This window comes from Rana temporaria, assembly GCF_905171775.1.
Source record: "Rana temporaria chromosome 2 unlocalized genomic scaffold, aRanTem1.1 chr2h, whole genome shotgun sequence".
Taxonomy (NCBI): Eukaryota; Metazoa; Chordata; class Amphibia; order Anura; family Ranidae; genus Rana; species Rana temporaria.
In genome coordinates, this window is record NW_024404413.1 from 373,492 (window position 1) to 386,165 (window position 12,674).

Here is a 12,674-nt window from a genome sequence, read left to right on the forward strand (position 1 = left end):
GTAAAGTGGGACTTTGATAGAGGACCTGATGTAAGGGGAACTCTAATTGGGATCCTGATGTATGGGGGACTCTGATGGGGAACCTGATGGAAGGGAGGACGCCAATGGAGACTTGATGTAAGGAGGGACTGTGATAGGGACCCGATGTAAGGGGAACTCTAATGGGGACTTGATGGAAGGTGGGACTTTGATAGAGGACCTTAAGTAAGGTGAACTCTAATTGGGATCCTGATGTATGGGGGACTCTGATGGAAGGGGTGCTCTATAGGAGACCTGATGTGAGGAGGATCACTGATGGGGACCTGATGTAAGGGAGGACTCCAATGGAGACCTGGTGTAAGGAGGGACTGTGATAGGGACCCGATGTAAGGGGAACTCTAATGGGGACTTGATGTAAGGTGGGACTTTGATAGAGGACCTGATTTAAGGGGAACTCTAATGGGGGCATTGGTGTAGGGGAAGACTCTAAGGGGGATCATAATGTATGGGGGAACTGTGATGGGGAACCTGATGTAAGGGGGATCAAATAGGAATCTGATCCAAGGAGGGACTCTGGTGGAGACCTGATGTAAATGGGGCTCTAATGCTGACATTGGTGTAGGGGGAACACCTGATGTAAGAAAGGAGTCTGATGGGGTTTATGATATATGGGGAAACTGTGATGGGGTCCCGATGTAAGGGTTTCTCTAACAGGGACCTGATGTAAAGAGGGACACTGATGGGGAACCTGATGTAAGGGGTGTTCTAATGGAGATCTGATGTAAGGAGGGACACTGATGTAAGGGGGACTCCAATGGAGACCTGATGTAAAGAGGGACTGATTTAAGGAAGGACTCTAAAAGGGACCATGATGTAGGGGGGAGGGGCTCTGATGGAGAACATGATGCAAGTTGTGCTTTAATAGGGACATGAGGTAAGAGGGGACACTGATGGGGACACTGATGTATGGGGGGACTCTGATAGGGACACTGATGTATGGGGGGACTCTGATGGGGACACTGATGTATAGGGGGACTCTGATGGGGACACTGATGTATGGGGGGACTCTGATGGGGACACTGATGTATGGGGGGACTCTGATGGGGACACTGATGTATAGGGGGACTCTGATGGGGACACTGATGTATGGGGGGACTCTGATGGGGAACCTGATGTAAGGAAGGATTTGATTTGAAGGAGGTGTGGTCCTCATACTGAAAAATGTGGAGTCTCCTGCCTTAGAACACGGTAATACATCATTTGAATTGTATTTTTATACTTCTATAGGTAGTGGCTGGGATGAACTATAAACTGACCATAGTGCTGGTACAAACACAATGCACGAAAAAAGATGAAATTTCTCCATCCTGTGACAAGCCATCATCCAAGGTACTCCAATCATTATTTTATCTTCATGTGTCATTCATGTCATGTAAATCTAATGTACAATTACAGTGGAACCTCGGTTTAAGAGTAACTTGGTTTGAGAGCATTTTGATTTGCAAGCAACTTTTTTTTTTTTAATTCTGACTCGCAAGAAGAGCAGAATTCATGCTAAATAGGCCTGCAGTACCTCATTTGGCCTGAGGTAAGGGGGTGCAGGAGCTGAGAAAAGCCGAACATTGGCCTGTAGTACCTCATTTGGCCTGAGGTACGGGGGAGCAGGAGCCGAGAAAAGCCGCACATTGGCCTGCAGTACCTCATTTGGCCTGAGGTACGGGGGTGCAGGAGCCGAGAAAAGCCGGACATTGGCCTGCAGTACCTCATTTGGCCTGAGGTAAGGGGGTGCAGGAGCCGAGAAAAGCCAGACATTGGCCTGCAGTACTTCATTTGGCTTGAGGTACAGGGGGAGCAGGAGCCGAGAAAAGCCAGACATTGGCCTGCAGTACTTCATTTGGCCTGCGGTACGGGGGAGCAGGAAACGAGCCAAAGTGTCCTCAGGGCTTTTCGGACATTTTCGGCACTCTCTGGCGCCCCCCACCTCTGGCTGCATTCGGTATTGCATCCCATTGAAGTCAATGCGGAACGAATAATTTTCGTTTCCATTGGCTTCAATGGGAAAACTCGCTTTGATATGCGAGTACTTTGGATTACGAGCATTCTCCTGGAACGGATTATGCCGAGTCAAAAATACTTGGGAAGTACTGGACAGATTATCCAATTCCCAAAGCCACCTCGGGGGAAAATATGTAAAAACAATCAAAGGAAAATGAATTTAGCCGAACCAAGTGAAGTCAACCCAATTGTGTCACAGCTCACTGCTGTAATAATATGGCAGTTGACGGGTGAAAATTGAAAATCAATCAATTCAAAACATAATATTTAAAGAATCTTAAAGCGGAGTTCCGCCAATAGTTTTTTTTTACATCGGGGGGGGGGGTTCCGAAAAGCGGAAATCCACTTTAAACATATTATTTAGTTGGTATGAAGCATATGCAAAGCATTTTTGCAATTCGGGAGCAAAAAAGGGAATAACCAATGAAGCCAGGAAGATTCCGTCACAACCCCCCTAGTCATTCTCGTAGATCAATTGTTGAGGGTTGTCCAAACTTGGTGTTGATCTCTTCCACAAAATGTGGGGTTCCTTAGTCCCATCACTTCCCTTCCCTCCATCTGCATACAAGCTTGCCATTGTCCTAGGATTGCAACTGTCAGGGGTTAACACCGTTTACAAAATTCCATTCCACCAACCCAAGACAGCTTATCCGACACTCCACAATCCAGCAGACACGACCCATTCCATTCCCCAGAATAACGAGACACAAGCTCTGTTCTCTGGTTCCAAACAAATGAATACTTTAATGGTAAACTCAGCTTGTTATATACAGTTAGAAACCAAATCTGGACAATGACTCAACTCCACCCACAACATGACACAAGGAACTTCAATACACATTCCGTTGGATAATGACATTCAGATGAGCTAATTACTAATCATTACCTAGACGTTCTGACTCCGTGATAAGTTATTCTCACCTGCTACATACTACACATTACTTTAGTAAACATAATTGACATGCTAATCCACTACACCTGAAAGGTCAGACATCTGACCTTTCAGACTGCCAACACATATCTATCATCAATAGAACTTTCACACAATACAGTGTCATTAGCATCACACAATGAGAGGTCCTTCAGAAGCCAGACTTAATTAGCACAATAGACAATAGAATGCAATCACAGCAAGCTTATCACTACAGCCAGGTAGCTGGAGGCGATTAACATCAATTAACATCTTAACAGTAGCAGACTTAATTAGCACCTCAACAGTCTATGTTCCACATTGAAGGAGACACTCTCATATCGACCTGTTGTGGTCAGAATTAACAACTCGTAATATTTCAAGATATCCTGCAATACATGAATTATCATTATTGTCCCATCTCATGAAATTCATGATATCATTTCTCAGTCATCCTATGCCCCTATTGGACATAGGATGCCCCTAGACCCAAGAGTCATTAGTGAAGCTGGCACAGGAATACCCCACATCCTTCAAAAGTCTCTGGGTGTCACGGGCCATTCCGTTACAGCAACCTCTTTAATGGATGTTATATATAGTTACATACCGTATTTACCGGCGTATAAGACGACTGGGCATATAAGACAAAAATGTTGGTTTTGGGATATACTCACCGTATAAGAGGACTCCTCACTGTGCCATTGCCTCACTGTGGCATTGCCTCACCTCACTGTGGCATTGCCTCACCTCACTGTGCCATTGCCTCGCCTCACTGTGCCATTGCCTCGCCTCACTGTGCCATTGCCTAACTGTGCCATTGCCTAACTGTGCCATTGCCTCACTGTGCCATTGCCTCACTGTGCCATTGCCTAACTGTGCCATTGCCTAACTGTGCCATTAACTCACCTCAATTTGCCGATCTTCATTCCGTTTTTGCCTGGCAGAGTGAGTCAGACTGCGGGCGTCCATTTTTTAAAAGCCGCACGTCCTCCTCCTCGTCCTGTTCCGTGATAGGTGGAACACTCAGTTTCCCAGCAGAGCCTGTGTTAAGTGATCCGGCTATCACGGACGTCCTCTCGTCCGAGGCTGAGGAGGAGACGACGTCCATGATAGGCGGATCACTGAGCCTATCACGGAACAGCACGAGGAGGAGGCGCAGCTTTTAAAAAATGGATGCCCGCAGTCTGTATCCGGCGAATAAGACGACCCCCGATTGTCGAGCCAAATTTTTAAGCATAAAAGGTCGTCTTATACGCCAGCCAATACGGTAGTTAGTCAGGTTGAGAAAAGACACAAGTCCATCCAGTCCAACCATAAAAAAAAGAAAAATATCGTACAATCCCATATACCCAATTCTATACCCACAATGTAGCCTTGCCATTGGGGGTTTCTTCATTGTTCAATCTTCAGTGATAGGTGAAGGTTATCCTATAAAACAATAAGAATGCAAAATAATGTTTGGGGGACACTTTCTATATGAACTTTATCTGTAGATATTAAATTAGAAACTTCCTGACTTAGAGCTCAGAATTTTAGGGGGGCACTTCTATATGAGCCTTCATCTGTAGATGTTCAAATACAAAATTCCTGTCATGGATATGCAATAGTCTGGCAGCTTACCTGTTTCCATCTGTCCATTAAGAGGCCTGACTCTGTTCTGGTTACCTTCTTATGTCCTCTCCTTCCTGTATGGCCCCACCCAGGCCATCCCAGGAAGTCTATATTAACTGTTGCACTACAGGCCTGCAGTGCTGTTCAACAGTGTTGTTTTCTTTAGTTCCTGTCTGCAGTGTGCTACGATTATCTTCCTGTGTACCGTTTTTGGCTCGTCCCTGACTTCTCCTGTTTGCCTGTGATCTTGACCTTTTGCCTGTCCCTCGGTTACCCTTGTCTGCCTGTTGCCCCGATCTCGGCTTACCCATCACTACCGCTTGTCTGCTTGCTGCTTCCCCTCTCTCCCTGCGGAGCGTGACCTAGGGGATCCCAGGGGTCTTGACCTGGATCCAGCTGCGGCGAAGGCCATCCTCACCACTAGAGGCTCTTAGTCATTAATTATGCTGTGTGTTCTTTTTTTGGCAGTATCATACTGAAAGGTGTGTTTGCTTGGTGTATGATGTACCCTGGGAAAAGATAAGGACACTTAGTAGCCTGATGTGTAAAGGTCTATGAATACTTTTCAAAGTCTTCCTGGAAAACGGTTTTCCCGTGTCTTCCTACTGGATAACGTGGCTACTAGTACTGTGAATGTACCATAATAATTTTCAAAGTGTTTCTTAGATACATTCCTCAATTTGAATGTTGCCCGTAAGTGAAAACAGTTTGAGGCAACCACCTGTCTAGAATGACATAACCTATGTTTGTCCAATTCTTCCTATAATCAATAAATTTGGTTCTTATCTGCACTTTATCGAGAAAGTGTAATATTTTTAGGTCTGTCTGGTTGACTTTTCTCAAGTGTTTGTTGATCCTTTTTTCCTGTTGTTGGAGTTACCTACATGGCCACCTACCCACTAAGTTTAGAGGCATTCAAATTGGCCATAAAATATGCAATCAGTGTTTCTCCACCAGGGTTCCTCCAGAGGTTCCTTGAGCAATGAGTATTACCCCCTACCACCTACACTAACCACCAATGCAAGGGGGCAACTTTCTAATAATCATCAATGTAAGGGGCACTTCTATAATGACCACAACTAATAGGGGACACCACAATCATAACTTCAATTATAACAACACATAATAAAAGTGCCATTTAAATCAGTTGGGCTGACATTTCTCTAGTGTATAGTAATTATTTTTTTCCAGAGTTCCACTAAGTTTAGTGGCATTCAAATTGGCCATAAAATATGCAATCAGTGTTTCTCTATCAAGGTTCCTAGGGATTCGTAGAGCTAAGAGCAATGGTAGATTGATCTACCACCTACACTAACCACCAATGGAAGGGGGCAACTTTCTATTAATCATCAATGTAAGGGGCACTTCTACAATGACTGTTAAGGGACACCACAATCATGACTTCTATTATAACAACACATATTAAATGTGCCATTTAGGTCACTTGGGTTGACATTTCTCTAGTGTATGGTCATTTTTTTTTTCTGTGGATGGGAGGTACTTACATGGCCGTTTGCCCAGAGTTTCTCTAAAGTAAGTGGTATTTAAAAGGTCATACATTTTGAAGATTGATCTACCACCTACACTGACCACCAATGAAAAGGGGGCAACTTTTCATTAATCGCCAATGTAAGAGGCACTTCTACAATGACCACTGATCACAGCTTCTGTTAAAACATCACATAATGGAGGTACTTACTTATCCGTTCCTCTAAAGCAGTGTTTCTCAATTCCAGTCCTCGGGCCCCCCCAACAGGTCAGGTTTTCAGGATTTCCCTCAGATGAAAAGGCTGTGGTGATTACTAAGGCAGTGAAACTGATCAAATCACCTGTGCAAAATAATGGAAATCCTGAAAACCTGACCTGTTGGGGGGGCCTGAGGACTGGAATTGAGAAACACTGCTCTAAAGTAAGTGGTATTCAAAGAGGTTATACATTTTGCAATCAGCGTTTCTCCACCAGGGTTCTTCCTGAGGTTCCTAGGGATTCGTAGAGCTAAGAGCAATGGTAGATTGATCTACCACCTACACTGACCACCAATGGAAGGGGGCAACTTTCCATTAATCGCCAATGTAAGGGGCACTTCTACAATGACTGCTGATCACAGCTTCTGTTATAACATCACATAACAAATGTGAAATTTAGGTCAAATGAGTTGACATTTCTCTAGTTTATAGTAATTACTTTTTTAGGTGGATGGTGTTACTTCCATGGCTGCCTGCCCAGAGTTTCCCTAAAATTTGTGGCATTAAAATTGGCCATACATTTTGCAATCAGTGTTTCTGTACCAGGACTCCTCCAGAGGTTGAGCAGTGAGTATTAATGGATTGACCTACCACCTACACTGACCACCAACGCAAAGGGGCAACTTTCCACTAATCAGTAATGTAACACTTCTACAATTGGATTGGAATAAATACTTATAGAGCGCCGAATGCGAGTTGTGGTATACACTAATGTTAGAGGATACCACAATCATGGCTTCTGTTATAACAACACATAATAATGTGACATCTGAGTCCATCACGTTGACTTCCCAAATGTGTGGTAATCCTCATTTCCTGTAGTTGGAGTTACCTTCATGGCTGCTTGCCCAAAGTTCCCCTAAAGCAGTGTTTCTCAATTCCAGTCCTCAGGCCCCCCCAACAGGTCAGGTTTTCAGGATTTCCCTCAGATGAAAAGGCTGTGGTGATTACTAAGGCAGTGAAACTGATCAAATCACCTGTGCAAAATAATGGAAATCCTGAAAACCTGACCTGTTGGGGGGGCCTGAGGACTGGAATTGAGAAACACTGCCCTAAAGTAAGTGCCATTCAAACTGGTCATACATTTTGCAATCAGTGTTTCTCCACCAAGTTCCTCCTGAGGTTCCTAGGGATTCCTAGAGCAACACGACATTCCCAGCCATAGACCTTTGTATACCCAAGGAAGGAATGTCCACACAAGAAGTCGTTTTACTGCACTTTACTGGTAATATTCAGGAAACAGCATTCCAGTCACATCACAAGGACATACATTCCAGAGTGACATGACACTGCACAGTCAATCACATTCAGAGGATGGTCCGCAGGAGTCACAAGTGAAAGCATGTGCAGCACTTCAGCAGCCATCCCCCTTACAGTCTCTCCTCCACCTGGGGTCATTAATACTCACAGGACTGTGCCCTTTGTAGTCATCTTTTTGCTAGGTACATCTCTCCTGCGAACCCTCCAGGGAAGCAGCCTTACACACGGATCTCCAGGTTGTCCTAAAAGGCCTTCTGCAATACTCCCCAGCCCCCACCTCCATATGGGACAGAAAGACTACAGCTGGCTCGTCCTGTGTACAGGTCCACTCCACCTGGCCTCCTGCCCCACCCAGGGTCTACCTGTGACGTTTACAGGGTACACATCCCCACTAACCATACAATAAGCTGATACACAGGATACCTTGCTTCTAAAATGCCATAGGCTATAAGAGTAATGGTGGGAAAAGGCTTAGGGCATTCCTGGAAAAACAACACTTTGTTATAAAAAAAACTTTATGGCATATAATGTATACTGAAATTGACAGATTATCCAATTCCCAAAGCTACCTCGGGAAAATATTTAAAAACAATCAATGAAAAATGAATTTAGCCAAACCAACTGAATCAACCAACCCCCCCCCCCCCCCCAAATTCAAAGCCAAATAATAAAAAATGTAATTTCTTAAAAAAAACTTGTTCAGTACCTATGGCTGAACACAACATATGTCCATTGGATAAAGTCAACCCAATTGTGTCACAGCTCACTGCTGTAATAATATGGCAGTTGACGGGTGAAAATTGTATATCAATGAATTGAAAACATAATATTTAAAGAATCTTAACCATATTATTTAGCTGGTATGAAGCATATGCAAAGCATTTTTGCAATTCGGATATATAGCGCAAGCGGAAGCAAAAAAAGAGAATAACCAATGAAGCCAGGAAGATTCCGTCACAACCCCCCTAGTCATTCTCGTAGATCAATTGTTTAGAGTTGCCCAAGCTTGGTGTTGATCTCTTCCACAAAATGCGGGGTTTCTTGGTCCCATCACTTCCCTTCCCTCCATCTGCATACAAGCTTGCCATTGTTCTAGGATTGCAACCTCTTTAATGGATTTTATATATATATAGCCTTGCCATTGGGGTTTCTTCATTGTTCAACCTTCAGGGATAGGTGAAGGCTGTCCTATAAAACAATAACAATACACTAAATCCTTATGATGTACATAATGCCATTGATGCCAAGAATGTGTATGAACTTCCCGATTTAGGGCTCAGGGGGGCACTTTGAACCTTCATCTGTAGATATTAAATTAGAAACTTCCTGACTTAGGGCTCAGAATTTTTGGAGGACACTTTCAATATGAACCTTCATCTGTAGATATTCAAATATGAAATTCCTGATTTAGAGCTCAAAATTGTTGGGGGAGGGGGGGGGCACTTTCTATATGAACCTTCATCTGTAGGTATCAAAATACGAAAATTCCTGACTTAGGGCTCAGAATTTTTGGAGGGCACTTTCAGTATGAACCTTCATCTGTAGATATTAAAATACGAAAATTCCTGACTTAGGGCTCAGAATTTTTGGAGGGCACTTTCAGTATGAACCTTCATCTGTAGATATTAAAATACGAAATTCCTGACTTGGAGTTTAGAATTGTTGGAGGGCACTTTCTATATGAAACTTCATCTGTAGATATTCAAATATGAAATTCTTAATTTAGAGCTCAAAATTGTTGGGGGGGGCACTTTCTATATGAACCTTCATCTGTAGATATTATAATACGAAATTCTTGATTTAGAGGTCAAAATGTGTTGGGGGCACTTTCTATATGAACCTTCATCTGTAGATATTAAATTAGAAACTTTCTGACTTATGGCTCAGAATTTTTGGAGGGCACTTTCTATATGAACCTTCATCTGTAGATATCAAAATACGAAATTCCTGACTTAGGGCTCAGAATTTTTGGAGGGCACTTTTAATATGAACCTTCATCTGTAGATATTCAAATATGAAATTCCTGATTTAGAGCTCAAAATTGTTGGGGGGGCACTTTCTATGTGAACCTTCATCTGTAGATATTGAAGTATGGACTTCCTGACTTAGAGCTCAGAATTTTTCAGGAGGGCACATTTAATATGAACCTTCATTTGTAGATATTAAAATACGAAATTCCTGACTTGGAGTTTAGAATTGTTGGGGGCACTTTCTATATGGACCTTCATCTGTAGATATTATAGTTACGAAATTCTTGATTTAGAGCTCAAAATTGTTGGGGGGGGCACTTTCTATATGAACCTTCATCTGTAGATATTCAAATATGAAATTCTTGATTTAGAGCTCAAAATTGTTGGGGGGGGGGGCACTTTCTATATGAACCTTCATCTGTAGATATTATAATACGAAATTCTTGATTTAGAGCTCAAAATGTGTTGGGGGCAATTTCTATATGCACCTTTATCTGTAGATATTAAATTAGAAACTTTCTGACTTAGGGCTCAGAATTTTAGGGGGGCACCTTCTATATGAACCTTCATCTGTAGATATTCAAATATGAAATTCCTGATTTAGAGCACAAAATTGTTGGGGGGGGCACTTTCTATGTGAACCTTCATCTGTAGATATTGAAGTATGGACTTCCTGACTTAGAGCTCAGAATTTTAGGGGGGCACCTTCTATATGAACCTTCATCTGTAGATATTATAATACGAAATTCTTGATTTAGAGCTCAAAATGTGTTGGGGGCACTTTCTATATGGACCTTCATCTGTAGATATTATAGTACGAAATTCTTGATTTAAGAGCTCAAAATTTATTGGGGGGGGGGGGCACTTTCTATATGAACCTTCATCTGTAGAAATTCAAATAGAAAATTCCTAAATTAGAGCTCATAATATTTGGGGGGCACTTTCTATATGAACCTTCATCTGTAGATATTAAAATATGGAAAATTCCTGACTCGGGGCTCAAAATTTATATACAATTTTGGATTAGTCATTAATTATACTGTGTGTTCTTTTTCTTTCTTTTTTTGCAGTGTCGTACTGAAAAGTGTGTTTGCTCGGTGTATGATGTACCCTGGGAAAACGAAAGGACACTTGTTAGCCTGATGTGTAAAGATCTATAAATGCTTTTCCAAGTCTTCCTGGAAAATGGTTTTCCTGTGTCTTCCTACTGGATAACGTGGCTACTAGTACTGTGAATGTAATCATTTTCAAAGTGTTTCTTAGATACATTCCTAAATTTGAATGTTGCCCGTAAGTGAAAACAGTTTGAGGCAACCACCTGTCTAGAATGGCATAACCTTTGTTTGTCCAATTCTTCCTATAATCAATAAATTTGGTTCTTATCTGCACTTTATCGAGAAAGTGTAATATTTTCAGGTCTGTCTGGTTGACTTTTCTCAAGTGTTTGTTGATCCTTTTTTCCTGTTGTTGGAGTTACCTACGTGGCCACCTACCCAGAGTTCCATTTAGTTTAGTGGCATTCAAATTGGCCATAAAATATGCAATCAGTGTTTCTCCACCAGGGTTCCTCCTGAGGTTCCTAGGGGTTACCACCTACAATAACCACCAATGAAAGGGGGAAACTTTCTATTAATCATCAATGTAAGGGGCATTTCCATAATGACTGTTAAGGGACACCACAATCATGACTTCTATTATAACAACACATAATAAAAGTGCCATTTAGGTCAGTTGGGTTGACATTTCTCTAGAGCAGGGGTCTCCAAACTTCCTAAACAAGGGGCCACTTTTCTGTTGTTCAGACCTCAGGGGGCCAGACTGTGGCCAGTGGGAGCAGAATATGTCCTGGCCTTAATAGGAAGAATAGTGACCCATATTCAGTATGGGGGGAGGAGTAGTGTCCCATCATTGGTATCAATATGAGGTATAGTGTCCCATCATTGGTATCAGTAGGAGGAATAGTGTCCCATCATTGGTATCAGTAGGAGGAATAGTGTCCCATCATTGGTATCAGTAGGAGGAATAGTGTCCCATCATTGGTGTCAGTGGGAGGAATAGTGTCCCATCATTGGTGTCAGTAGGAGGAATAGTGTCCGATCATTGGTATCAGTGGGAGGAATAGTGTCCCATCATTGGTATCAGTAGGAGGAATAGTGTCCCATCATTGGTATCAGTAGGAGGAATTGTGTCCCACCATTGGTATCATTAGGAGTAATAGTGTCCCGTCATTGGTATCAGTAGGAGGAATTGTGTCCCATCATTGGTGTCAGTGGGAGGAATAGTGTCCGATCATTGGTATCAGTGGGAGGAATAGTGTCCCATCATTGGTATCAGTAGGAGGGATAGTGTCCGATCATTGGTATCAGTAGGAGGGATAATGTCCGATCATTGGTATCAGTGGGAGGAATAGTGTCCCATCATTGGTGTCAGTAGGAGGAATAGTGTCCCATCATTGGTGTCGGTGGGAGGAATAATGTCCGATCATTGGTATCAGTGGGAGGAATAGTGTCCCATCATTGGTATCAGTGGGAGGAATAGTGTCTGATCATTGGTATCAGTGGGAGGAATAGTGTCCCATCATTGGTATCAGTAGGAGGAATAGTGTCCCATCATTGGTATCAGTAGGAGGAATTGTGTCCCATCATTGGTATCAGTAGGAGGAATAGTGTCCCATCATTGGTATCAGTGGGAGGAATAGGGTCCCACCATTGGTATCAGTAGACGGAATAGTGTCCCATCATTGGTATCAGTAGGAGGAATAGTGCCACAAGGGCCAGATAAAGGCAAGCAGAGGGCCACGTCCGGCCCCTGGGCCGCAGTTTGGAGACCCCTACTCTGGTGTATGGTAATTCTTTTTTTCTGTGGATGGAGGTACTTACATGGCCGTTTGCCCCGAGTTCCTCTAAAGTAAGTGGTATTCAAAAGGTCATACATTTTGAAGATTGATCTACCACCTACACTGACCACCAATGAAAGGGGGCAACTTTCCATTAACCGCCAATGTAAGGGGCACTTCTACAATGACCACTGATCACAGCTTCTGTTATAACATCACATAATGGAGGTACTTACATATCCGTTCCTCTAAAGTAAGTCGTATTCTCAGAGGGATTATACATTTTTCAATCAGCGTTTCTCCACCAG

General features: G+C 42.8%; 1 long non-coding RNA gene across 1 annotated transcript; it reads left to right on the forward strand.

The window, feature by feature from the left end:
- Window positions 1-1,137: 1,137 nt before the first annotated feature.
- Window positions 1,138-10,918, forward strand: LOC120921604. Its single transcript, XR_005744918.1, has 2 exons — window positions 1,138-1,368; window positions 10,601-10,918. It is a non-coding gene; the product is annotated as an uncharacterized LOC120921604 (long non-coding RNA).
- The last annotated feature ends 1,756 nt before the right edge of the window (window positions 10,919-12,674 follow it).